We start from the raw sequence: 26,687 nt of genomic DNA, 5'->3' as shown, positions 1-26,687 counted from the left end.
GAAATCGCGCGAAATCAGCCGCAAATCGATCGGGCAATCGATTTGCGATCAATCGGCCGCTAATCGGCTGAGTGTATGGGCCCCTTTACGTAACCTTGAAGAGAATCATTGGCCTCAATTCACTAAGATCATGCTGGAGATAAGGCAAGAGAAAACTTACCACCACACAGTGAGAGCGTTATCTTATCTCTTCATTCCTTAAGTTACCTCCTCTGTAGTTATTTTCGCACGCAGGTAACAGCCTGTCTTTAACTTTAGAATTCTGGAGTTATTTTAAGAATTGAAGTTATCTTAAGGTTTGCCTGAGGTAAAGTGTTTCCTGAATGCTACATGCCTCATCACCATGGTGATAACTCTAGAAATGTTATTAACGACAGGAATTAAGCTTAGTGAATTGAGACCATGGTCTCTGTCACAGCTTCCAACTGTCCCTCTTTCATGGGGACAATCCCTCTTTGGGATCCAAGTCTCTCTGTCTTTCCCATTTGTCCCTCTTTCAGGACTGATGTACTGATCTATGTAAGTATATGTATTTTTCTAATGAAAAAAATGTTTAACTGACTCTAAACATTATTCCCATCACTTAAAATGATTTATTTTGTTTTTTCAAATGTTAAAATGAAAGAAAAACTACTGATAAAAGAGATGACCAGTAGTGGTTTGAATGATAAAATTAAATGTTTCGCTTCTGAAATTTTTGTGATATGCCTGATGAGGGGCGTGGTTAGAGGTGTGGCTAGAGCACGTCTTAAAGCGGACCCAAACCAAACATTTTTTAATTCAAAATATTTAGTTGCACCACTCTGACACATACAAAGATAAATAAACACTCCTTCAAGCCTATGATCATTTCAGGTTCTGCTTTTCACCCTCCTCTTTGCATAACTAGGGTTATACTGGGGGCAGCCATTAGCAATTCCTCCTTTGCTGGACACCATCTACTCCACCAGTTTGCCGGATTATTTGCCGGCAATCTGAATGGAAGGGAGGGGTTCCTCCAATAAATGTAAAATATTTTATATTTGTCATCGTGCAGCTGAAAAAAGGCTGCTATTTATTATTATAATTTAGAAAATAGATTTTATTTCTGAAATCTTGTATTTTTAGTTTGGGTCCACTTTAACGAAACAGTGTCACCAAAATCTTAAAATATATGTAAAAACATTCAAATAAGTATGTTTCTTCCAGCCATAAATTACTTTTCTCCTATGTTGCTGTCTCTTACAGTAGGTAGTAGAAATCTGACAGAACCGACAGGCTTTGGGCTAGTCTATCTCTCCATAGGGGATTCTCAGCATGGCCTTTATTCTTTATAAAAACACTCCCTAAGGGCTCGTTTCCACTATCGCGAATCCGCATGCGTCCAACGCATGCGGATTCGCACATGTAATGCAAGTGGATGGGCCTGTTTCCACTGTAGCGTTGTTGAGGTGCCTTTTTTTTCAGCGGTGAAAAAACGCACAAAAGAGCCGCAGAATTTGCCTGCGAGTGGAATGCATGCAATGTGTTTAATAGGGAAATCGCATGCAGTTTCCCCATGTGTTTTTTGCCACGAATTCGCATAGGTACCAATGTAAATTCACACAGGCAGTGACATGGTTAAAATCGCATATACCCTCACCTATGTGAAGTCGCGGCAAAAAACGCATGGGGAATTGCATTTGCAAGCGATTTCATCAGCGGTGGAATCCAGGCGTTTCCGCACCGCAATAGTGGAAACGAGCCCTAAAAAAGATTTCTACAAAGATGCTGACCAGCCTCCCTGCTCGCTGCACACTTTTTTGGCAGTTGGACAGAGCAACTGCCATTCACTTAGGCCTGGTGCACACCAAAAACCACTAGCAGATCCGCAAAATGCTAGCAGATTTTGAAACGCTTTTTCTTCTTTTTCTGTAGCGTTTCAGCTAGCATTTTGCGGATTTGGTGTAGTAGATTTCATGCATTGTTACAGTAAAGCTGTTACTGAACAGCTACTGTAACAAAAACCGCCTGGCAAACCGCTCTGAAGTGCCGTTTTTCAGAGCGGTTTGCGGTTTTCCTATACTTAACATTGAGGCAGAAACGCATCCGCAATCCAAAATCTGCAGCAGCCCGGGAGTATGCGTTTCTGCAAAACGCCTCCCGCTCTGGTGTGCACCAGCCCATTGAAATACATTACCCTAGCTGATCCGCACCCGCAAGCAGATCGCAAACCGCAGCGGAAACGCTCCGGTGTGCACTAGGCCTAAGTGCTTTTGAATATAAAGAAAACCCTGAGAACCTCCCATGGGGAGATGGTACTAGTTCAAAATCTGTAGGTTTTGTCAGATTTCTTCTACTTACTGCAAGTGACGGCAACGTAGGAGTAAAGTAATTTATGGCTCATTATACTCTGGAAAAAATTTTACTTTTTATATGTATATGTTTACAGGATCTTCTCAAAATTAGCATATTGTGATAAAGTTCATTATTTTCTGTAATGTACTGATAAACATTTAGACTTTCATATGTTTTAGATTCAAATACACACAACTGAAGTAGTTCAAGACTTTTATTGTTTTAATATTGATGATTTTGGCATACAGCTCATGAAAACCCAAATTTCCTATCTCAGAAAATTAGCATATTTCATCCGCCCAATAAAAGAAAAGTGTTTTTAAAACAGTCAACCTTCAAATAATTATGTTCAGTTATGCACTCAATACTTGGTCGGGAATCCTTTTGCAGAAATGACTGCTTCAATGCGGCGTGGCATGGAGGCAATCAGCTCGTGGCACTGCTCAGGTGTTATGGAGGCCAGGATGCTTCGATAGCGGCCTTAAGCTCATCCAGAGTGTTGGGTCTTGCGTCTCTTAACTTTCTCTTCACAATATCCCACAGATTCTCTATGGGGTTCAGGTCAGGAGAGTTGACAGGCCAATTGAGCACAGTAATACCATGGTCAGTAAACCATTTACCAGTGGTTTTGGCACTGTGAGCAGGTGCCAAGTCGTGCTGAAAAATGAAATCTTCATCTCCATAAAGCTTTTCAGCAGATGGAAGCATGAAGTGCTCGCAAATCTCCTGATAGCTAGCTGCATTGATCCTGCCCTTCATAAAACACAGTGGACCAACACCAGCAGCAGACATGGCACCTCAGACCATCACTGACTGTGGGTACTTGACACTGGACTTTAGGCATTTTGGCATTTCCCTCTCCTCAGTCTTCCTCCAGGCTCTGGCACCTTGATTTCCAAATGACATGTAAAAGTTGCTTTCATTTGAAAAAAGTACTTTGGACCACTGAGCAACAGTCCAGTGCTGCTTCTCTGTAGCCCAGGTCAGGCGCTTCTGCCGCTGTTTTTGGTTCAAAAGTGGGTTCATGCTTCCATCTGCTGAAAAGCTTTATGGAGATGAAGATTTCATTTTTCAGCACGACCTGGCACCTGCACACATTGCCAAAACCACTGGTAAATGATTTACTGACCATGGTATTACTGTGCTCAATTGGCCTGCCAACTCTCCTGACCTGAACCCCAGAGAGAATCTGTGGGATATTGTGAAGAGAAAGTTGAGAGACGCAAGACCCAACGCTCTGGATGAGCTTAAAGGAGAACTTCAGCCTAAACAAACATACTGTCATTAAGTTACATTAGTTATGTTCATTAGACTAGATAGGTCATATAATTTTTCTCCACCCTGTTTTAAAAGAACAGGCACATGTTTGTGATTCATGGGGGCTGCCATCTTTGTCATGGGGGCAGCCATCTTTTTGGTTGAAAGGATGTGACAGGGAGCATGAGACACAGTTCCAACTGTCCTGTGTCCTGATAACCTCTCCCAGCTGCACACGCTAGGCTTCAAATGTCAAATTTAAAATGTAAAAAAAAATTTGCACCAAAACAGCAGAACGAGAGCAACAATATCAGAAATCCCATCATGCTTTGCACAGCATCAGGGGAAAAAAGCCCGGGCAGTTTTCTTCTGTGCAGCTAAAAATGAGACTTGGATAAGAGAAACAAAGTTCTGATGCTGTGAAGCTGTTAAAGGAGAACTGTAGTGAGAGGGATATGGAGGCTGCCATATTTATTTCCTTTTAAGCAATACCAGTTGCCTGGCAGCCCTGATGGTCTATTTGCCTAAAGAAGTGTCTGAATCACACCAGAAACAAGCATGCAGCTAATCTTGTCATATCTGTCTAAATTTGTCAGAAACACCTGATCTGCTGCATGCTTGTTCAGGGCCTATGGCTGAAAGTATTAGAGGCAGAGGATTAGCTGAATAGCCAGGCAACTGGTATTGCTTAAAAGGAAATAAATATGGCAGCCTCCATATACCTCTCACTACAGTTCTCCTTTAAAGAAAAACCAGGCCTTTTCAGTGCTGAAAGTTGATTTATAGTCCGGAGGTTCACTTTAAGGCTGCTATCGAAGCATCCTGGGCCTCCATAACACCTGATCAGTGCCACAGGCTGATTGCCTCCATGCCACGCCGCATTGAAGCTGTCATTTCTGCAAAAGGATTCCCGACCAATATTGAGTGCATAACTGAACATAATTATTTGAAGGTTGACTTTCTTTGTTTTAAAAACACTTTTCTTTTATTGGGCGGATGAAATATGCTTATTTTTTGATAGGAAATTTGGGTTTTCATGAGCTGTATGCCAAAATCATCAATATTAAAACAATAAAAGGCTTGAACTACTTCAGTTGTGTGTATTTGAATCTAAAATATATGAAAGTCTGTTTATCAGTACATTACAGAAAATAATGAACTTTATCACAATATGCTAATTTTTTTAGAAGATCCTGTATATTTTCTAATTTTCGCGACAATGGTCCTTTTTTTAGAGTGTCCCTCTTTCTTATCTCAAATTGTTGGGAGGTATGGTCTCTGGACTGACAGTCACCAATGAAATGTGTTTGTGTGTAAATGTGTATGATTTTGAATCATGATTTATAAACCAAAAACAAATTACCTTTTTCATACTAGGTATATAATATAAAATCCCTGTGACCAATGCAATCCTTTTATTTGAATTATAATTTTTGATGTGGGGACAACCTCTTTGGCAATATACAAACTAAGACAACAAAAGCCCACTAGGTCATGTGATATTCATGAAGTGCATTTGTAAAGCGGCAAAGCTTTACATTTACATTTAATGGCAAACTGATAGAACTGATGCTTATAGCAATCAATAATTGCAGATGAATTACACTTTTCCCTCTTCATCTTGTAGGATTCACATTAGGTTAAATTCGAAGATGTCCACATAGTGATAAACTGCTGAAATGCTTCTGCAGAAGAGTGCTTCGGTTTTTAAACATGAAGATCTGCCAATCAGGTGATACCTTTGCGTCATTCACTAAGGCACACCTGCACAAATGCTCAGTTTAGAGTTTAAATAATAGCATTGCCTTCCTTAAAGGAGAAATTTATGAAGTGTCAATAGACTTGGATTAAAAGGACGACATCACAAAACATGGTAAATTTTAAAAGGCATGTAAACACATACATATAAGCTTTACATTCTCCTCAGGGGGAGAAAGCCTCTAGATCCTAATGAAGCTTTCCCCCGTCCTCCTCTGTTCCAGTGTTGTCAGCCACCAAAGATCCGCCAGGGCTCAAGGTTCATAACAATCCTGTGTGAGCCTTGCACAGGCTCAGTAGCGTTTTTTTCTTCAGGCTCAGGCAGAAATAGCCGAGCTCGATTAGATGCGCTCTACTGCGCAGGTGCAGACACCGCGCACCTGTGAAGTAGAGCATATCCAATTGGGCTTGGCTCGTACGGGATTGTTGGCGGATTTTCATCAGGATCCAGAGGCTTCCACCTCCCTAGGTAAGTACCCCATAGGGGCACTTTTTTGGTCTTCCTTACAGATCCTATTTTAAAAGAAATAACATTTGTACTTGATTACTGTCTGTCTATATCTCCTTCAGCAAAAAAAAACAAAAAAAAAAACAACCTTCTGAATAGGGTTTGGACTCTGTCTTCAGTCATTTTCACAATTCACAGTAATATCTGAATTAGTTAGTTTATTACGGAAGCAGCTAGCTTTACTGATGGACTCAGAGGGTAAAGTCATTTATTTTTATTTTTCATGAAAAACCATAAACTATGCTTGGGAAAACTTCTGTATTTGTGTTAGTGCAGCAGGAGTCTGGAGCAGGAGTTAGAAACACCTTCTGCAAGGTCATTTCTACTGGGACCATGACACACTAACTTTTCAGGAGCAAAAAAGGCGGATTCCTATGATCTTTCAAAAAATATTGTAAGCAAAGGAAAATGCATGTTTAAAAATGTGTTGCAATAACTGGTATAACTTGGGGGATACATCTATGTAATAGTTTGATAAATTCTTCTTTAATACAAATTATACACCTGTAATGATTCCTGAACTCCATTTTCAAGAATATCAGGATTTGTTTGCCATTTACTTGCAGTGGGTATGGCCATGCATGTAGCAATAATAATAATAATAATATTATTATTATTATTATTATTATTATTAATACCTTTTTTTTGTATAGCGCTTTTCTCCTGTCGGACTCAAAGCGCTTGCGAGGCAGCCACTAGAGCGCACTCAGTAGGCAGTAGCAGTGTTAGGGAGTCTTGCCCAAAGAACTCCTTACTGAATTACTGGCTTACTGAACAGGCAGAGCCGAGATTCGAATCCAGGTCTCCTGTGTCAGAGGCAGAGCCCTTAACCAGTACACCATCCAGCCACTATTCTAGTGTGATCATCTGTACATCTAGAATAGAGGATTGCGCAGTGGCAGAAACATGCCGTACTGTCCCCTCCTGTTTCTTCATTTTGGATCATTCCACCCCATCTTCTGGTGTCATACTCACCGCCTCTTAGCCCGGCGTCCTGTGAGTAAGAGCGCTCCCTGCAGGTCATGACCTTTTTTTAAGATTATTTTGGCGTGTTATGCCTTGTATGTGTGCTTGAAATTCTGTCAAAGTATGTTCTCAAAAGAGTGTCTGTGCATGCATGGCACGCAAAAGTTTGCTTTCAAACAAAGGCCTTGGCTTATACATGCCAGTCACTCCCTGCAGCTGGTGCTGATGGTTCTTTCAACTTGGGTTAGCGCATAGTACTTTGTCAAAAACCTGAGCGGTTCTTGCCTTTTTATGATTGCTAACTCAGTAAAGGACCAGCCCTTAAAGCAGGGGTCTCAAACTCAATTTACCTGGGGGCCGCAAGACGCAAAGTCAGGATGAGGCTGGGCCGCATAAGGAATTTCACAATCGCTGCGCATCGCCGCCTCTGCCCGCCCCTCTCACTCTTCCTTCACAGAGAGGGGCGGGGAGAGGCGGCGATTAAGGTCAGGAGGGGCAGAGATGAAGCTGAAAGCTCTGCCCCTTCCAGGAGATGATGGCGGATTGCCCCCCGGGCGATTTGGGGGCTCTGCAGCCCTCGTTTAGCGGCGAGGATGCGGCGGATTACTTGGGAGCACTGAAGCGAACTATAAGGAAGCTTTTGCCGGCGAGGGCCACAAAATATTGTATCAAGGGCTGCAAATGGGCCGCGAGTTTGAGACCCCTGCCTTAAAGCATTGCTCTCATATAAATCCAGCATAGCGGGGTCTGAACCCTCTATAACCGTAATTATAGATTGACGGTGTACCTTGAAATGAATCAAAGCACTCAGTATTTGATTTAATATAAAAAATTGTATTTGCTTATCATACAGCATATATACAGAATATGAACCGTTCCAAGTAGTGTTTCCTTCTAACAGTATTCCATCTCATCAAGGCTTTAGAGCCAAGCGATCATCACTTTTCTAAGTACATTCAAAAAGAATATAAGAATTGTGTTATGTAGAATAAGAGCAAAAGTAGTCTCATCTGTATTAATAGCTGTGTATCTAGTAGCTGTGTAATCTTTTTAAAGAAATAGCATAAAAAATAGCTTCTAAAAAATCTTCTTGCTAACATCTTAACAAAACTTAATGCTGAAAAATTAATCAAGTAAATCGCCAGAATATTAAAGAGACTCTGTAACATTCAAAACATCCCCTGGGGGGTACTCACCTCGGGTGGGGGAAGCCTCCGGATCCTAATGAGGCTTCCCACGCCGTCCTCTGTCCCACGGGGGTCTCTCCGCAGCCCTCCGAACAGCCGGCGACTGTGCCGACTGTCATTTCAATATTTACCTTTGCTGGCTCCAGCGGGGGCGCTGTGGCGGCTTTCCATTCCGAACTACACGGAAATACCCGATCTCATTCGGGTCCGCTCTACTGCGCAGGCGCAGGAAACTTGCGCCTGCGCAGTAGAGCGGACCCGACGGCGATCGGGTATTTCCGTGTAGTTCGGAGCCGACAGCCGTCAGAGCGCCTGCGCAGGAGCCAGGAAGGTAAATAATGACGTCACCGCTGCCCGGACTCCACGGAGGGCTGCAGCGAGACCCCTGACGGATGGAGGACGGCGTGGGAAGCCTCATTAGGATCCGGAGGCTTCCCCCACCCGAGGTGAGTACCCCCCAGGGGATATTTTTATGTTACAGTTCCTCTTTAAGCATATTACCCCTTCTCTGTCATCTCTTCAGCATCTAGAACCACTTGTGGGAAGGTAGCTTCTGCTTCATGTGTCTTCTCAGGAGATTGTTGGGTTTCTGCAAACTATGAGCTTTCAGCTCCTACTTTTATAGTGATAGGATGCAATATGGCTGCCTAATCTGGAATTTCCCTGGATCCCAGGTTCTGATTGGCTAAAGCTTCCATGCGTCAATGCTTTATCATGTTTTGAATACCTAAATAATATTGTTTATAAATTCTGATTAGGTCATTTCTAACGCAGCTGATTAAAAATGGACGTCACCAGCCATCTTGTCTGCTGGTTGACTTTTTTGCCCCAGACATCGAGACTAAACAATGTCATTCATGACGCATTTCTGATAAAGTGTTCTCTGCTAATGTCTCGGAACTTTCCCAGACATAAGCTAGGTCAAATTGACACTAACACAGACCTGTGAGAGCCTTCAGCAATTTAGGGCTTATTACAACATACAGGGCTTCTAATATACTTATTTAAATATAAAGCTTATTATATAATTCTTAAAACAGTACTGACCCTTTTGCCTGTAACCCAACCAATCGTCTGCAGCCTGCTCTTTACCCTGTGCTTGCGTTTGGCTACAAACTCCACAACGCAGTGTCACTTGTTCTCCAAACGATTGTTATGGTTTACCTGGAGTGCAACCTGGTGGGCACTATGCAACAATGTCCATCATCCCTTGCAGGGCACTCTTGTGAAAACTCATGGCCACTTAGACTCTGCGCACACACACAAAAAAAAAACTAAAAGACCACGTTCATTCTATGTTGGCTTGGGACCGAACATACGCTTGTTTGTCTCATAATGGCCTCAATTCACTTTTTCTTAACGTTTTATCAAACGTTTGATAATTTACCTCATGGGTAATCTAATTTTGAATTCACGAAGGTGTTATAGATATATCGAATGTTTTATCGATAAAATGTTCAATAAATCTATAACGCCTTAGTGAATTCAAAATTAGATTTTACCCATGAGGTAAATTGTCAAACGTTTGATAAAGTGTTTGTTAAAGCTTAGTGAATTGAGGCCAATGTGACATGTATCTTCCTGAGTTCCCCAACCCTGTCCTCCAGGCCCACCCACCGTACATGTTTTGCAGGAAACCACACACAATCACAGGTGAGTTAAGTAATGTGTCAGCAGAGCTGATTAACTACCTGTGTGGATTTATACAAAACATGCATGGTTGGTGGGCCTTGAGGACAGGGTTGGGGAACCCTGCTTAAAGTGAACCTCCGGACTAAAAATCTACTCAGCAGCACTGAAAAGGCTTGGTGTTTCTTTAACAGTTTCACAGCATCAGAACTTTGTTTTTCTTACCAAATTGGTAAGCTTTTGCATTTTATCTAAGCTCCACCCATCAAAGAAAAAGCCAAGGCTTTTTTTCCCTGATGCTGTGCAGAGCATGATGGGATTTCCTATGTTGTTGTTCACATTGCCTAGCAACTGGGAGAGGTGCTCAGGACACAGGACAGTTGGAACTGTGTCTCATGCTCCCTGTCACCTCCTTTCAACCAAAAAGATGGCTGCCTTCATGAAATCAAACTTTCAAACATTTGCCTGTTCTTTTAAAACCGTGTGGGTAAGAGATTATATTACCTTTCTATTTGCATTATCATAACTGCTGTAACTTAATGACAGTATGTTTGTTTAGGCTGGAGTTCTTCTTTAATTTATAAAGTTTGTTTTTCCTAAGTAGGTAAGGGATTGAGGTTAGAATGTATTACTTTCCTGGGAATCCGATTTTAAAATGTTTTTTTCTCAGTAGCACTTTAATTACCAGTCTCATGTTCTCATCCTAACACACACCATGCTTTCTGAGGTACACTCTGCACCACATCATTTATTGACCATATAGCTCATGTATTATTGGTATGTGACCACCTTAGGGACAGTTAGAGCTTAGAGGATTTCTTTTATTTGTGTTTTTCTATTTTTATTTTATTTATTTTGTGAAGATGGGACGTGAAACATAATTTATCTGGAAGGATCCCAGCAAATATGCTGTTAGAAGCAGCTGACTTTGTCACTCCCGGGACTCACTGCTCCGTAGATAAATGGTTTGAAGGAAAGGCCAGTGTTGCTGATGTTACAGTTCAGTAAAATTTCATTTCAGCCAGACCTTTCTATTGTGTTGACTTGCCAGAGTTCAAGGTGCTCCTACAGATACTGACAAGCTGTTTGTCTGGCTGCCAGATAACCACAAGAATGGCTCCACCTGGAAAATGGGAAGCAGACTTGTTGTTGCAGAGTTAGGGCTGGTTCAGACGGACGCTTGCGGAGCGTTTACCGCAAGCGTTCGGACCGTCGCGGTAAACGCTCCCATTCAAGTGAATGAGAGCGTTTACACCAAGCTTTTGCGCGCTTTTACCCGAACGCGGCGTTCGGGTCCCGATTTTCGCGAGCGTTCGGGCTGCCCCTGGAAGCAACATGTAGCTTCCAGGGAGCGGCCAACCGCGACGGCTAATGTTCCCCTACGGGAAAAAAAAACCGCAACAGCATCACGACGCGACCGAAGGCTACTGAAAGCCTGACCGCTCAGCCGCCGCAACGCCCCCAGACGCGACGCTACGCAGACGTCCGTCTGAACCAGCCCTTAGTGAAAGCTATTCAGAGTGATGGTTGCTAATAGCTCTCTTGAAGGTTAAAGAGTAACTGTTAGCCCCAAAAATGAAATTTAAATCTCTATTGCAATGTTTTATTAACTTTTTAAGTGATCCAAAAAGGCAATGCAGAAGTTAAAAATCAATCTAATTTTTTAACTATGTAGCCTTTTCCCCAAGCTCCGGACGCAAAGCCGCATATCAGATACTGCTGAGCATGCAGAGCATGCCTATGTCTGCCCGACCCCCCCTCTCCCCCCCAGGACCAGGTGCCGATATATTCTCACCCCAAACAGCTGACCGCTCTGACACGGAGAGAGAGCGGGAGCACTTCCAGCGCCGCCACCGCAGAGCAGCCGCCGCCGTGCAAAGGTGCAAAGGTTTTAATGAATAGTGCTATCTAATTTAATAAAAAAAAATACTGGGCATCATAAAATTATTACTCACTCTTTCACACTCTTTTGGGTTCAATTTACTTTTCATGAACCTGAACTGTATTCGACAAGCTTATTCGATAGATAACTACTACTTTTAACTCTTCCTGTACTTTTAAAGTGAACCCGAGGTGCACGTGATTAAAAAAGCGACTTCCCTATGAAAAGGGAAGCCTCTGGATCCTCCAAAGACTTTCCGTGTCCTCCTCTAGACTGCTGACCCTGCCTGGGACCTTATTTTTGATAGAAATCATGCCCACTACAACTGTGCAGTAGCATGGAGCCACTCATGGATGGAGCGTCTTTGGCTCACTGTGCAGGTACAGCCTTACTCGCACATGTGTATTACGGCTGCACTCATAGAAGGTGAGAAACTTGGCAGATATGTTGAGTCCATGCACAGTAACTGTGAAAGCAAGGAGGACACGGAAAGCCTCTGGACTATCCACAGGCCTCCCTCTTTATAGTTATAACTAGTTGTTAAATCTTAAAATTAAAAACACATACAAATAACAATAATATTTTTATAGCGCTTTTCTCCCTGGGAACTCAAAGAGCTGTGACCCTGCACTATGCAGTCTCAAAGGCTCGGGAAAAGAGGTGAATTTTTAGCTTTTTTTTTTTTTTTTTTTTTTTAACCATCTGGGGACCCCCTAATGCCGATGGCCGTCACAGCAGCCCCAGGACCACCTAACGCTGATTGGCGTCAAGTCCTGGGGCTGCAGTTTCCCAGGGACCGGCCACAATCGTTCCTGTTCCGTGATTAGCATGCTAGCCGCCGATCGCGGCTAGCAGGCTGTTTGTAAACGAAAGGGGAAAGAAATCCCCTTTGTTTACAACTGTACATCGCTGCGGTCCCCGCCAGCGCTGTACGAGATCGGCGATCCCCGGCCTCTGATAGCGTAGCGCCGTCCTCTCATAGGCTGATGCCTATGAGAGGTAGAACAGGACGGATCGCCGTCCTGTTCCATAAAGATTACGGGGGGGGGGGGGGGGAGGGAGAGAGAGCCTCATAGAGGCTGAGAAAAAACCGAAAAACGGCCACAGCGATCGGACACCTCAGGCGGCATGTCCCCTTAGGGACAAAAAAAGTGAGTCCGATGCAGGAGGCTGAAAAGCCTGCACAGCCCAGTGCTGCAAAAATGAGCTTGGTCGTTAGGGAGGGTTAACACTGCGGTCGTCAAGTGGTTAAAGCTGTCCAGAGAAGTGCGTTTCTTAGAGTAGGGGCTGCATAGGAAGAGGCCCGAGCACCACATGTTAAGTGTATCCTGGGAATAACCAGATTCATCTTGTTGGCAGAGCGAAGGGTGCGTGGAGGGGCATAAAGTTCCAATAGATCCGCTATATATTTGGGTCCCATGTGGTTTAGAGCCTTGAATGTCAGCAGGCAGATCTTAAAATTGATTCTCCATTTTACTGGCAACCAGTGAAGAGTTTGCAGTACTGGGGTGATGTGAGCTGCGGGGGGCATTGGCTAGGAGTCTGGTTGAGGCATTATGTACTAGTTGTTAGGGGCGCAGAACCTTATCTGTAGATCTGATGAACAGGGCATTGCAGTAGTCTAAGCGGGAGGATACAAATGCATGAACCAGGGCAGGTAGGTCTTCAGCTGGGATAAGGTGTTTGATTCTTGCTATATTTCTTAGATGAAAGAAGGAAGACTTGACGACAGCTGTCACCTGCTGTCTGAGTTTTAGATTTCCATCCAGGATCACCCCAAGGTTTCGCACAGAGTCTTTTTATACTGTACGGTATCTCCCTCAATTGCTAGTTTGAGGTGGTGAGCATTTTGAACTTTATCCATCATGTGTGGACCACCTACCACCAACACCTCTGTTTTCTCAGAGTTCAGCCTCAGCCAGCTGGTGTTCATCCAATTTTGTAATTCCACTAGACACACATTTATGGATGCTGATGGGTCTTGGGTGCCAGGCTTGGACAGATACAGTTGTCATCTGCATAACAATGGTATCTTAGACCATAGTTCTGGATTATTTTGCCCAGTGGGAGCATGTAGACTGCAAAGAGTAATGGTTATAGCACAGAACCCTGTGGGATTCCATAGGCAAGTGGCACTGGATTAGAGTAGTGTGTGTCCAGACATACTTGCTGTGTCCTGCCAGATAGGAAGGTCTGAAACCAGCTAAGAACAGTAACCCTAAGGCAACAGTAATTCTTCAGTCGCTGGATTAGTATTTCATGATCCACAGTATCAAATGCTGCAGACAAATCAAGAAGAATCAGAATTGAGAAATCAACCTTGTCCCTTGCAGTAAGTAGATCATTCATTACTCGGACTAATGCCATTGCAGTGCTGTACCGTTTCCTGAATCCTGACTGAAAAATATCAAAAATGTTATCTGTAAGCCTGGCTTCTAGCTGGTTGGCGACTGCTTTCTCGATAACTTTTGATAGGAATGGTAAGTTTGCCACAGGTCTGTAGTTTGTTACAGAATCAGGATCTAGTGATGGTTTCTTCAGGGGGGGTTTTATGATTGCTTTCTTTAGTTCTTCTGGGTAAAGTCCACTTTGCAAGGAGCACTGAGTTATTTTGTGAAGTGCTGGCCTGATCAGCTCTGGGCACTGCATTAAGGATCCAGTTGGGCCAGGATCCAGGTCGCAGGTAGTGGGGCGGAGACTTTGAACGAGCATTCCAAAATCTTCTTCACTCAGTGTTAGACTTGCCATGGTGGTACGGTAGTAGGCATATGCAAAGTCCAGTGGTCAATTGATCTTGTTGGTGTAATGCTGACATGGATGGCAGACACCTTGTTTGTGAAGAAGGCAGAGAATTCTTTACACCTTTCCCTGGAGAATGTGGTTGGGGCTTTTAGGCAGGAAGGATTGCAGAGTAATTCCACTGCGTGGAAGAGTTGAGCAGCTCCGTTGTTGGCTGTAGATATTTTGTGTGAGATAAAGATTGAACTACAATGGTTCTTCCGTCGCATCAAACTTAAACATTATTTTTCACAATGTCGCTTTGTTGCTTCGGCAACCAGTTTTGAGAATGTAGACCCCAGTATGCTCAGACTGGGTGATATGATCTTGAGGCTGCCCAGTAAATGTAACCCTCCTTCATGTCAAGTTATTGATGTTTTCATCAATAAAGTATAAGGAGAAGTGAGTGAACTTTTGCGCTCTAACTATACGGGTTTAAAAATTCATCATAATTCAACCTCAATGGAGAGACAAGCACTGTGTAACGATCGGTGTCAGCAACCAGAGAGAGAATCTGATCCTTGGCGATCCGCAGTATCCCCAAGAATACAGATATACCCGATTTATTGAGGATCTGCGGAATCGTCAATAATCAGATATGTCTAACCTCTAGACACCTGAGAGAGTATAAGTGTTTGATGCAACAGTAACAACTCTGAGTAAAGTCCACCAGAGGAGCTGGTGGCCTATACTCCTGAGGAATTCACCCCTGAGCGGTGGGTGATATTCCTGTAGCCTGTGGACCCCTCAGCGAGGGACCAAGGCTGGGAAGCCCTGCTGCTAATATGTAAAGTTTTGCCCTGAACTGGGCTAACGTAACACAGTAATAACACAAACCTAGTCTGGGGTGTGAGGTCCGTATTCACAACACCCTGGAACTAGTCTGGAGTATAACATAAATGATAATACAGTTCCCTAGTCTTGGATGTGAGGGCCTTGATCTCAACACCCTGGAACTGGTCTAACAAATAATACAATTCAATTAGTACTTTAAGCTATCAAGAATCTGACTCAGTGTGGATTCCCAGCTCCAGCTGGTTCTGGCCCACTGTCGGGTCTAGCTAAGGTCTGAGTGCCTTCACGCAAGTGTTAGCAATGGCAGACAACCAGCAACTGACAAGCAGCAGAATATATAGTTGCTGGACTCTGCCGCCCCGCCCGAGCCATTCAGCCAATCATGAGTCCTGCAGGAATCAGCTGATCTTCCTGATCAGCTGACACTTCCCCTGCTGGTATAAAGGTCCTGAGTTCAGGCCCACGCGCGCATAGCTCTCCATCTGCCTATGTGCACTAACAGACCCAGCCACACCAAGCGCACGCTGCTGCATGCAAACCGCTTTGCTGTCAGGACATGCGGCGGCTTTTCCGCATTCCACCATACTACCAGACGCGTGTCCATGCGTGCAAACCGCCGCTTTGGACGCGGAATCAGCCGCCTCGCTCTTGGCATATGCGGCGGCTTTTCTGCGTTTTCTCACACAATTAAGGAATTGTTGACAAAGACCACAATTACAATCAAACCTGCCAACAAAGGTAGCACAGTGGTAGTGATGGACACCTCAGATTATCTGGGGGAAGCAATGAGGCAACTCAGTGATGTTTCTACTTACTCCTCACTACCCTGCCACCCTCTACCAGACATTAGACGGAAGATCAACAATCTATTGGAAAAAGCTGTTAGCCTAGGGACAATTGATAAGTTTTCCAACTTTTTAAAGATAGGTCATCCTAAGACTCCACATTTACAGTGGTGTGAAAAACTATTTGCCCCCTTCCTGATTTCTTATTCTTTTGCATATTTGTCACGCTTAAATGTTTCTGCTCAACAAAAACCGTTAACTATTAGTCAAAGATAACATAATTGAACACAAAATGCAGTTTTAAATGATGGTTTTTATTTCGTGAAAAAAAAACTCCAAATCTACATGGCCCCTATGTGAAAAAGTGATTGCCCCCCTTGTTAAAAAAAATAGCTTAACTGTGGTTTTTCACACCTGAGTTCAATTTCTGTAGTCACCCCCAGGCCTAATTACTGCCACACCTGTTTCAATCAAGAAATCACTTAAATAGGAGCTATCTGACACAGAGAAGTATACCAAAAGCACCTAAAAAGCTAGACCTCATGCCAAGATCCAAAGAAATTCAGGAACAAATGAGAACAAAAGTACTATAATTGAGATCTATCAGTCTGGTAAAGATTATAAAGCCATTTCTAAAGCTTTGGGACTCCAGCAAACCACAGTGAGAGCAATTATCCACAAATGGCAAAAACATGGAACAGTGATGAAGCTTCCCAGGAGTGGCCGGCCGAGCAAAATTACCCCAAGAGCGCAGAGAAAACTCATCTGAGAGGTCACAAAAGACCCCAGGACAATATCTAAAGAACTGCAGGCCTCACTTGCCTCAATTAAGGTCAGTGTTCACGACTCCACCATAAGAAAGAGACTGGGCAAAAACGGCCTGCATGGCAGATATCCAAGGCGCAAACCACTTTTAAACAAAAAGAACGTTAAGGCTCGTCTCAATTTTGCTAAAAAAAACATCTCAATGATTGCCAAGACTTTTGGGAAAATACCTTGTGGACCGACGAGACAAAAGTTGAACTTTTTGGAAGGTGTGTGTGTCCCGTTACATGTGGCGTAGAAGTAACACAGCATGGGTGCTGCAGCAGGACAATGACCCAAAACACACCAGCAAATCCACCTCTGAATGGCTGAAGAAAAACAAAATGCAGACTTTGGAGTGGCCTAGTCAAAGTCCTGACCTGAATCCTATTGAGGTGTTGTGGCATGACCTTAAAAAGGTGGTTCATGCTAGAAAATCCTCAAATAAAGCTGAATTATAACAATTCTGCAAAGATGAGTAGGCCAAAATTTCCTCCAGAGCGCTGTAAAAGACTAGTTGCAAGTTATCGCAAACGCTTGATTGTAGTTATTGCTGCTAAAGGGGGCCCAACCAGTTATTAGGTTCAGGAGGCAATTTCTTTTTCACACAGGGCCATGTAGGTTTTGAGTTTTCCCGGAGCGTCAATCGGACAGCACCCCTGCTGAGACTTGTCTCCCTCCCTGACTGAGGACAGGAAGCTGAAAAACACTAAAAATTTGCATAGCAAATAGGCAGCAGCATAAGTAGGGAACAAGTACCTTCATCTTCAGTTCAGTTTCCTGTCCCCGGTCAGGATGCATGGGAGAGTCTCCTCTGGGTGCTATCCAGTCATGCGGCTGGGGCGGCGTGGGTTAGGACTCCTGGAGAAAGATCGTTCAGTGAACGATAGTGGGTCCTGCAGCGTGTTGGAGGCTACTCCTGAAGAGGCAGCGGCTTTATGGGCGCAGGCGCGCTACACAGGAAGTTCCGGTCTTCGGAACCGGAAGTCGTCATGCGCACGCGTCCCGCATGACGTAGCCACCCGGAAATGTGCAGACCAACAGCGCACAGGCCAATCAGGCGGCCGGGGCGGCGGAGATCATACACCTGAAGCAAATCAGGTAAATAAGTATTTAAAGCGGCAAATGTATCCATTCGTCATTCTGCTCTTTGAGTTTGACGATGGAGGACGCTGCAGGTTCTTCCTCTCTGCAGTCTGCAGAATCAGGCCTAGATCCCTCTCTGGCAAGTAGTATTGAAAATATTTACTTAGCCAGCATATATCTGTGTTAGAGGGAATATTGTATCTTACAGTCTTGTCTCTTATTTTTTCCTCTTTAGCCCAAAAGAACTGACAAAACTGATAAATTGGATAAACTCAATCCTCAGGCCAGTCAAGTGGGTGATTGTCTGTATTAATGCATGATGTATTTTTTGCTATGTTACAGATAGGCTAAAAAAGGTTTATGTTTGTTTATATTATAGACAAAAAAGGACAAGACTGATAAGAGTGTTCATCAGACCAGTCAAGATAGACATACAAAGAATGAGAGAAAGTGTGTTATCTGCAATACTCGTTTTGTAACCTCTTCAGCAAGAAAATTATGTCAGGCCTGTACTGAGAAAGTAGTCAAGGATGAATCTCCTGTGTTAATGAAAGGATTTATGGGCTGGATGCGGGCTGAAATGGCATCAGCCATTAAAGAAATTAAGGACTCAGCTATAGCCTCTACTTCTGCTTCTATTCCAACAGTGTCCTCAGCAGATATTCCACGGATTCCTGAGAATACAGATAATACGGCCTCTGTTAATACTATGGATCCACCTGGGTCCCCGGTATCCTTAATACCCCCTTTGGTTCAAAAAAGTAAAAGAAATAGGGAGGATTCAGAAGCTTCTGAATTATCAGAAGGAGAAATTTCAGAGTTAGAAGATCTTTCTGCAGAAGAGGAGGCTGTTAAATCAGATAATCATCAAAGATTTGCCTTCTGTCCAGAATTAATGAAAAGTCTTTTATCAGAAATGTACGAAACAATGGGTATAAAAGATGAACAAAAATCCTTGACACCGTTAGATGAGATGTATGTTGGTTTGGCGGATCCCCAATTTCAGGTTATTCCGGTTCATTCTTCCTTGAAGGATTTAATTAAGAAGGAATGGAGTAACCCTGAAAAGAGGGCTTTTTGGCCTAGGTCTCTATCTAAAAAATATCCCTTTAGTCCTGAGGATCAGGCTTTTTGGGGTCCTCCGCCCAAATTAGATCCTTCTCTGTCTAGAGTGTCAAGGAAAACTGACCTATTATTCGAGGATTTTGGTAATCTTAAAGATCCCATTGATAAAAAGTTGGATAATATCTTACGCAGAGCATGGGAATCATCCTCTCTTACTTTCAAGCCTGCAGTAGCTTCTACAGCTGTGACTCGGTCTCTTAAATCCTGGTTACTAGAAGTACAGACTAAGATTGCAATGGGAGTACCTAGGAATGAGATCCTGAACGACTTTCCTAAATTATTTAATGCAACTAATTATCTTACAGACGCAGCCGATGATACAGTAAAATTAACAGCAAGAACTACTGCTTTGGTAAATTCAGCAAGGAGGGGAGTATGGGTGAAAACGTGGAACGGTGATAATGCATCCAAGTCTAGACTGTGTGGTATCCCATGTGAAGGTTCCTTGTTATTTGGTTCTAAACTCGAGGAGACTCTGGATAGAACCGCTGATAATAAAAAGAACTTTCCAAATAAGAAAAGACCCTATCAACCTAGACGGTCCTTTCGAGGACCCGTCAGGTCTGACCCAGGAGTTAAGCAGACCCAAAACCGGAAGAGATGGGCTCCCTATAGACCTCAGAAGTCCAAGACCAACTTTGCTCCCCCTAGTAGATCTGACAAGCAATGACGCCAGGATTCCGGTAGGAGGGAGACTGGCTCATTTTTTCGAGTTTTGGCAGATTCACATGACAAATCAGTGGTTACTAAAGATCATACTAGAAGGATACAGGATAGAATTCGATCAACCCCCACCACTAAAATTTCTGGTTACCCCCCTCCCAGTAGATCCAGAACGAGAGATATTTCTTCAACAGGAGATAATGTCCTTATTACAAAAAAGTTATAAGAGAAGTGCCATTATGTCAAAGGGGTTTAGGATGTTACTCACCAGTATTCCTAGTAAAAAAACCACAGGGAAGCTTCCGCTTCATTCTAAATCTCAAGGTCTTAAACAAGTGCATAAAGTACAGAAGGTTCAGAATGGACAACATTCACTCTGTCATTCATCTCCTACAGAAAGACTGTTTCCTGGCATCCTTAGACCTCAAGGATGCTTACTGGCACATCCCAATGCATCTCTCATCCCAACAGTATCTGAGATTCGCAGTTCCAATCGGAGGGAAGGTAAGACATTTTCAGTTTTCTGTTTTACCTTTCGGAATATCTTCAGCTCCATGGCTGTTTACTAAAGTAATTGCTGAAGTATTAGCCATCCTAAGATCGAGGTCTATTAATGTACTTGGATATTTAGACGATTTCTTGTTTTGGGGTCCTTCTCATGAATTTGTAATTTCTCAAAGTCAGATAGCCATTGAGTTCCTCCAAAATTTGGGGTGGCTAATTAACTGGGAAAAGTCTTCTTTAACACCGAGTCAGTCCATGGAATTTTTAGGGTTCACTATTTCCACTAGGGAGGAAAGGACTTTTTTGCCTGTTAGAAAAATATCTGTAATTACAGAATATATTTTTTCTTTTCAGAAAGCAAGGACAATTTCTCTAAGAAAGGCCATGTCTCTACTAGGACTTTTAACGGCCAGCTTTCCAGCAGTACAATGGAGCCAATTTCATGCGAGAATTCTGCAAATATGGATTCTAAAAGCTTGGAACAAGAAGTTGTCAATGCTGGACAAAAAGATATTGATACCCCACTATGTGAAAGTCTCCCTGATGTGGTGGCAGGATCAATCTCACATCGCAGAAGGTCGTATGTGGAATTATCCGGTTCAGAAAGTGCTGACGACGGATGCCAGTTCCTGGGGATGGGGAGCCCACTTAGATTCCTTGCCAGCCCAGGGTCAATGGTCCAGGACAATGTCTTTGAAGTCATCAAACAGCAGAGAGCTGGAAGCAGTTTATCAGGCTTTACAACACTTCAGTACTCCTCTCAAGAATACACATGTAACAGTCAGAACAGACAACAGCTGTGTAGTAGCATATCTGAACAGACAAGGGGGGACAAGGAGTATGACCTTATGGACCCAGACTTTTCGGATCGTTTCTTGGGCAGAAAACAATGTCAAATCCTTGACGGCAGTCCACCTGAAAGGCACATCAAATTCCCTGGCAGATTCCTTGAGCCGTTCAAAGTTAGACCAGAACGAATGGTCCCTCAATCATCGGGTTTATCAGCAGATAGTGGATCAATGGGAACTCCCGGAGGTGGATCTATTTGCCAGGAGAACGAATATGAAATGTCTAAAGTTTTGTTCCCTATATCCGCAGGACAATCCCTGGAAACTGGATGCATTCTCAATAAACTGGGGATCACATCTGATGTACGCTTTTCCGCCCATACCTCTTTTACCAAAGGTACTGAAGAAGATCATTCAGGATCAAGCCAAAGTAATTCTCATCGCTCCACTATGGCTAAAGAGACCTTGGTTCACATTACTTCAAGCTATAGCAGTCTCAAAACCGATCATACTCCCACTTCAAACAGATCTATTGAACCAGGGGCAAATTTTTCACCCGAATCTGAAACTCCTTCACCTCTCAGCATGGAGGCTGAATGGCGCATCTTGAAAGATAAAGGGTTCTCCAATAGGCTCACAGAAACTTTAATTCAAAGTAGGAAAAAAGTCACTCGGCAGATCTATAACAAAGCCTGGAAAGTGTTTAAGAGATGGTGTGCAGAAAGATCATTGGAAGAAACTTCATCTTCTGTATTGGAATTTCTTCAAAGTGGCTACGAAAAAGGTCTGAGTGCAAGTACACTTAAAGAGGAGCTGTTAGGTATTGGGTCTCAGAGAAAATAAACACATATATCAGTAGCTAAAGATTGGCTGTACTTACATTACATATGCATTTCACTGTCCACGTTTGGATTTCACAGAATTTGTATATAGTATATGCAGAGATAGATGCTCCTGACAGCTCATGGCAGGCTCCATGTTTGTGAAGCCAAATGTGTCGTCATGTCCTGCCTGCTTCTGATCACAGATAAGCTAGTTCTTGAACAACACGGTGTGCAGTGAATATTAATGAGCCATGTGGCTAGGAACAATAGCTGACTCCTGCAGTGTAGTCTGCCCGAGATTTATCAGTGTTATCACGCTGGACTGATTAGAAGCTCCTGTACCGTCTCATTAGCAGCCGAGGGGAGGGCCCCAGAATGCTTTGCAGTTTAGCTGCGGCTTGCGTCTTTATGGGTCTATAACAGACTTAAGATAAGCACACATCAAAGGTAACTGAAATGTTTATCTTCACTAATGGCTTTTGAGCTTCCTTCTAAACTGTTTAACACAGGAGAATAGAGGTTTAAATTAGCTTCTGCAGCCTGACAGTTACTCTTTAAGGTACACGTTTCTGCATTAAGTGTTTTTCTAGAAAGAAAGTTAGCTCAAGAAGAGTTTGTTATTCGATTCTTTCAGGCACTAAAGAGATTGAGACCGGTGATGAGACCTAGAATTCCATCTTGGGACCTAAATACAGTTTTACAAGGACTTTGTGAAGCTCCGTTTGAGCCGATTGAAAATATATCAGACAAACATTTATCATTGAAAACAGCATTCCTTATTGCCATTACTACGGCTAGGAGAATAGGAGAAATTCAAGCATTATCAATAAGAGAACCATACTGCATAATATCGGATGATAGGGTTACGTTACGTCCAGATATTACCTTTTTACCAAAGGTAGTATCCAAATTTCATAGAACTCAAGATATCTTTTTACCCTCATTCTGTCAAGACCCAGCTAATGAGAAAGAAAAGAGGTTACACTGCTTGGATGTAAAGAGGTGTCTCATTCAATACTTGGAAATGACAAAACAGTGGAGGAAGTCCGACGCAATATTCGTTCTGTTTTCGGGAAAATTCAAGGGGAACAAAGCTTCCAGAGGAACATTATCCAGATGGATAAAACAGACGATTGCTACTGCTTACAAGACTCAAAATAAACAGCTATCTTCCACAATTAAAGCTCACTCGACTAGAGGAATCTCGGCATCTTGGGCAGAGAGGGCTGGGGCCACTATTGAGCAGATCTGCAGAGCTGCGACTTGGTCCAACCACAACACCTTCGTCAAGCATTATAGATTGAATATTTTAGCTAGCGCAGATTTAACTTATGGGAGAAAAGTATTACAGGCTGTAGTCCCTCCCTAAGAGAATAATCTTGGTTATCATCTCAGCAGGGGTGCTGTCCGATTGACGCTCCGGGAAAGATCAACTTACCTTCGGTAACGTCTTTTCCGGAAGTCAAGAGGACAGCACCCCTGCAACCCACCCTATGTTTGAGGGTTTATGAGGAATAAAGAATTACATTTTTTCAGCATCAATGGTTGTCCGTGTCTTTTTTATAACTGAAGATGAAGGTACTTGTTCCCTACTTATGCTGCTGCCTATTTGCTATGCAAATTTTTAGTGTTTTTCAGCTTCCTGTCCTCAGTCAGGGAGGGAGACAAGTCTCAGCAGGGGTGCTGTCCTCTTGACTTCCGGAAAAGACGTTACCGAAGGTAAGTTGATCTTTTTTTTTTTTTTCTCACTAAATAATAAAAACCATCATTTAAAACTGCATTTTGTGTTCAATTATGTTATCTTTGACTAATAGTTAACGGTTTTTGATGAGCAGAAACATTTAAGTGTGAAAAACATACAAAAGAATAAGAAATCAGGAAGGGGGCAAATCGTTTTTCACACCACTGTATATCTGTGCCCTAAGCCCTAAGATCCATAAGAGACTGCAACAACCTCCAGACTGACCAATTGTGGCCGGCATGGACTCGGTCTTGTCCCCTTTAGCTAAATATCTGGACTTTATTTTGAGGCAATTTGTTGTTACGCAAAAATCTTACATCCGGGGCACTTTTATGTTTCAAGAAGATCTCCACTTTGGTTGACATTCCAGAAGGCAGCCTCCTGGTGACCTTGAATGTGGAGAGTCTCTACACCTCCATTCCACATGATGGGGGTGTGGAGGCTGTCCATCATTCATTATTTACTGCTTCAGTCACCAGGTTAGGTTCCTAGTGGAGCTTTTGGAGATAGTACTTACCTGTAATTATTTCATCTTTAACCACCCTGGCGTTCTGATTAAATCGCCAGGGTGGCTGCGGGAGGGTTTTTTTTAAATAAAAAAAAAAACTATTTCATGCAGCCAACTGAAAGTTGGCTGCATGAAAGCCCACTAGAGGGCGCTCCGGAGGTGTTCTTCCGATCGCCTCCGGCGGCCAGAAGTAACACGGAAGGCCGCAATAAGCTGCCTTCCGTGTTTCGCTTACCCTGTCGCCATGGCGACGAGCGGAGTGACGTCATGGACATCAGCCGACGTCCTGACGTCAGCTGCCTCCGATCCAGCCCTTAGCGCTGGCCGGAACTGTTTGTTCCGGCTACGCTGGGCTCGGGCGGCTGGGGGGACCCTCTTTCGCCGCTGCACGCGGCGGATCGCCGCGCTGCAGCGGCGATCAGGCAGCACACGCGGCTGGCAAAGTGCCGGCTGCGTGTGCTGCTTTTTATTTGGTGAAAATCGGCCCAGCAGGGCCTGAGCGGCAGCCTCTGGCGGTGTTGGACGAGCTGAGCTCGTCCAGACCGCTCAGCTGGTTAATGACCAATTTTATTTGCAGGTTCGGGGGACTGTGATGGGGTCCAATGTGGCCCCATCCTATGCAAACATATACGTGAATGAATATGAGGAAACATTTGTTTATAATAACTTTAAAAAAAAAAAGCCATTTGTTGGCTAAAATATATTGATGATGTGTTTTGCGTGTGGGCGGGGCCACGTTGGACCCTTGACCAGTTTGTGGGAGAATTACATGGTCAGTGTGAACCCATCAGACTTGCATCCCATTGTGATGCTAAACAGGTTAATTTTTTAGACACTATGGTTATTCTATCTGGTAAACGTGACACTGACCTCTATATAAAGCCCACTGACAGGAGTGCAATCCTGTCCTACAAGAGCTTTCACCCTATTAACACGATTAGATCAAGATCACAGTTTAGAAGGGTCAGTCGCATAGTGGGTGACCGTAGCAGGCGAGACGTTAGATTTAATGAGATGTCCCAAAAATTTCTTGAGACATTACCCTGACGGTTTGGTTGCGGAGGCACGCAGGGAGGCAGTAAGTACAACCCTGAGACCTAGGGGAAGTGCGGGCAACCATATTCCTTTTGTGACGCAATATAATGTCCTGACTAAGGACGTAGCGGGAATTATTAAAAAAACTGGCCGTCCCTTGCCCAATCATTTCCTCTGGTCTCGGAGTTCCGTAGTCCTCCACTATTTTCATATAAAAGGGCCCCTACACTTAGGGACAAGTTAACCCTGTGACAATCCAGCCCCACGATCCCGTCAAGATCTGCTCCCGTTAGCGTACGCAGGAAGTACGGGCGCAGACGGACAACGAGACCGGTTGCTGGATCGTCAGAGGTAGAAGAAAGAAAAAGCGACAGAGCGTGTCAATCCCGTCTAATCTGCTCCCGTTAGCATACGCAGGAAGTACGGTGAACAGACTGACAATAAAAATTGGTCGTGCAGCTGCCGACAATATGTAATGGGACACACATCCACAAATCCCGTATTACTAGGCCACTGTTGCCATGCAGTTCTCATGCACTAGAGACTGCTGGAGGCAGATTCACTATGTGCGTAGTAAACGGTTAAGATCGGTTGGAGGTGCCCATACATGTTCAATTCTGATTGTGTATATACAATTAGTAAACTAAAAATATCGATTTCGCGCTGGAAATCGGGTAAATACACTGCCACCACTCTTCCAATTCAGGGAGGAAAGAGACTCCCGCTATCAAAATACGGTAGCCAGCCCAATCACATTCGACATGCTCCAGTCACCGTTCTGGGAATAGTCACTTCCGACGGCTTGAAGACTGTGAGCAATGTGACGTTAAAGAAAGGTTACTGGGTCCCTATGATGCAATCTCGAATTGTCTCCAATCGAGAAACGAAAGTTATCGATTTCGCACAGGAACTCTGGTACTAGCTAATCCTAGAAGGAAGAAACGGTTATTTACAACCTAGCTAGCAAATCAACAATTTATAAGCAAATCCTAAAACAATGCGGTAGTATGACTGACTATTCAGAGGGCAGATTCGTTATAGCAGCAATCAGATGACCAGAACAAGCACACGACTGAACGATAAAAAATCGTTTAGTTTATTTCTAAACTACATACACACAACTTATTTTAGAACAGATTGATTTGACAGAGAGAAGAGATGAAACTAAACAGAATGTCCGAATATACAGTTCAAATACCGTTATTGGTAGTCCATGCGGCAATCGCAAGTCTTTGGCGAAAGTCCAAAATGGCGGTTGCCATGCGGCCAACAGGCCTTTGTTAGAAATAGTTCCAAGATGGAGGTTTTGGCCCGTGTCCTTGCGGGCTGCCAGGATGTTACTAGGCATCAGATTAAAAGGTAAAGGACCCAGAGCTTTCTAGGCTCTCTCTGGTTATAGCCCCCACTCCAGCAAGGAGGGGTTAGGGGGCGTGGATCACACACCTCTTTGGAACAGGAGATCTCCCCTACCCTCGCATGAACACAAAATTATATCTGAGTCATGATAGGTGTGCTGATCTTCAAACCATACAGGTTATGTTAAATCTAATAACATTTTCAGGTCGATCAGAATTTAACGATTACAATGATATCTAACTTGGGGGGTTTCGAGTGAACAGTGACCCCAAAATGCATATCTCTGCTTTGGCAGGGCTTACCTTGAATTCAGAAACATCCAATTGTGTGTTTGGTTCCGAATTTCATAATAAGCGGGTTCTAAAGGCCGTTGCCTATTTGGAAAGTCATCT

The 26,687-nt window shown here is 43.5% G+C and overlaps 1 protein-coding gene across 2 annotated transcripts in view; it reads left to right on the top strand.

Moving 5' to 3' along the window:
- Positions 1 to 26,687, top strand: part of LOC137562738 (3',5'-cyclic-AMP phosphodiesterase 4B-like) — an 810,374-nt gene that overhangs the window by 18,890 nt on the left and 764,797 nt on the right. The window contains exon 2 of one of the 2 annotated variants that reach the window (XM_068274386.1): positions 5,201 to 5,305. The exons of the other annotated variant lie outside the window; for it this stretch is intronic. The gene's annotated coding sequence lies outside the window, so the exon portion shown is untranslated. The remainder of the gene's footprint in view (positions 1 to 5,200; positions 5,306 to 26,687) is intronic. 2 annotated transcript variants of the gene reach the window in all.

This window comes from Hyperolius riggenbachi, chromosome 3 (genome assembly GCF_040937935.1).
Source record: "Hyperolius riggenbachi isolate aHypRig1 chromosome 3, aHypRig1.pri, whole genome shotgun sequence".
NCBI classification, from domain to species: Eukaryota; Metazoa; Chordata; class Amphibia; order Anura; family Hyperoliidae; genus Hyperolius; species Hyperolius riggenbachi.
This window is presented reverse-complemented; position numbering and strand designations above follow the sequence as displayed.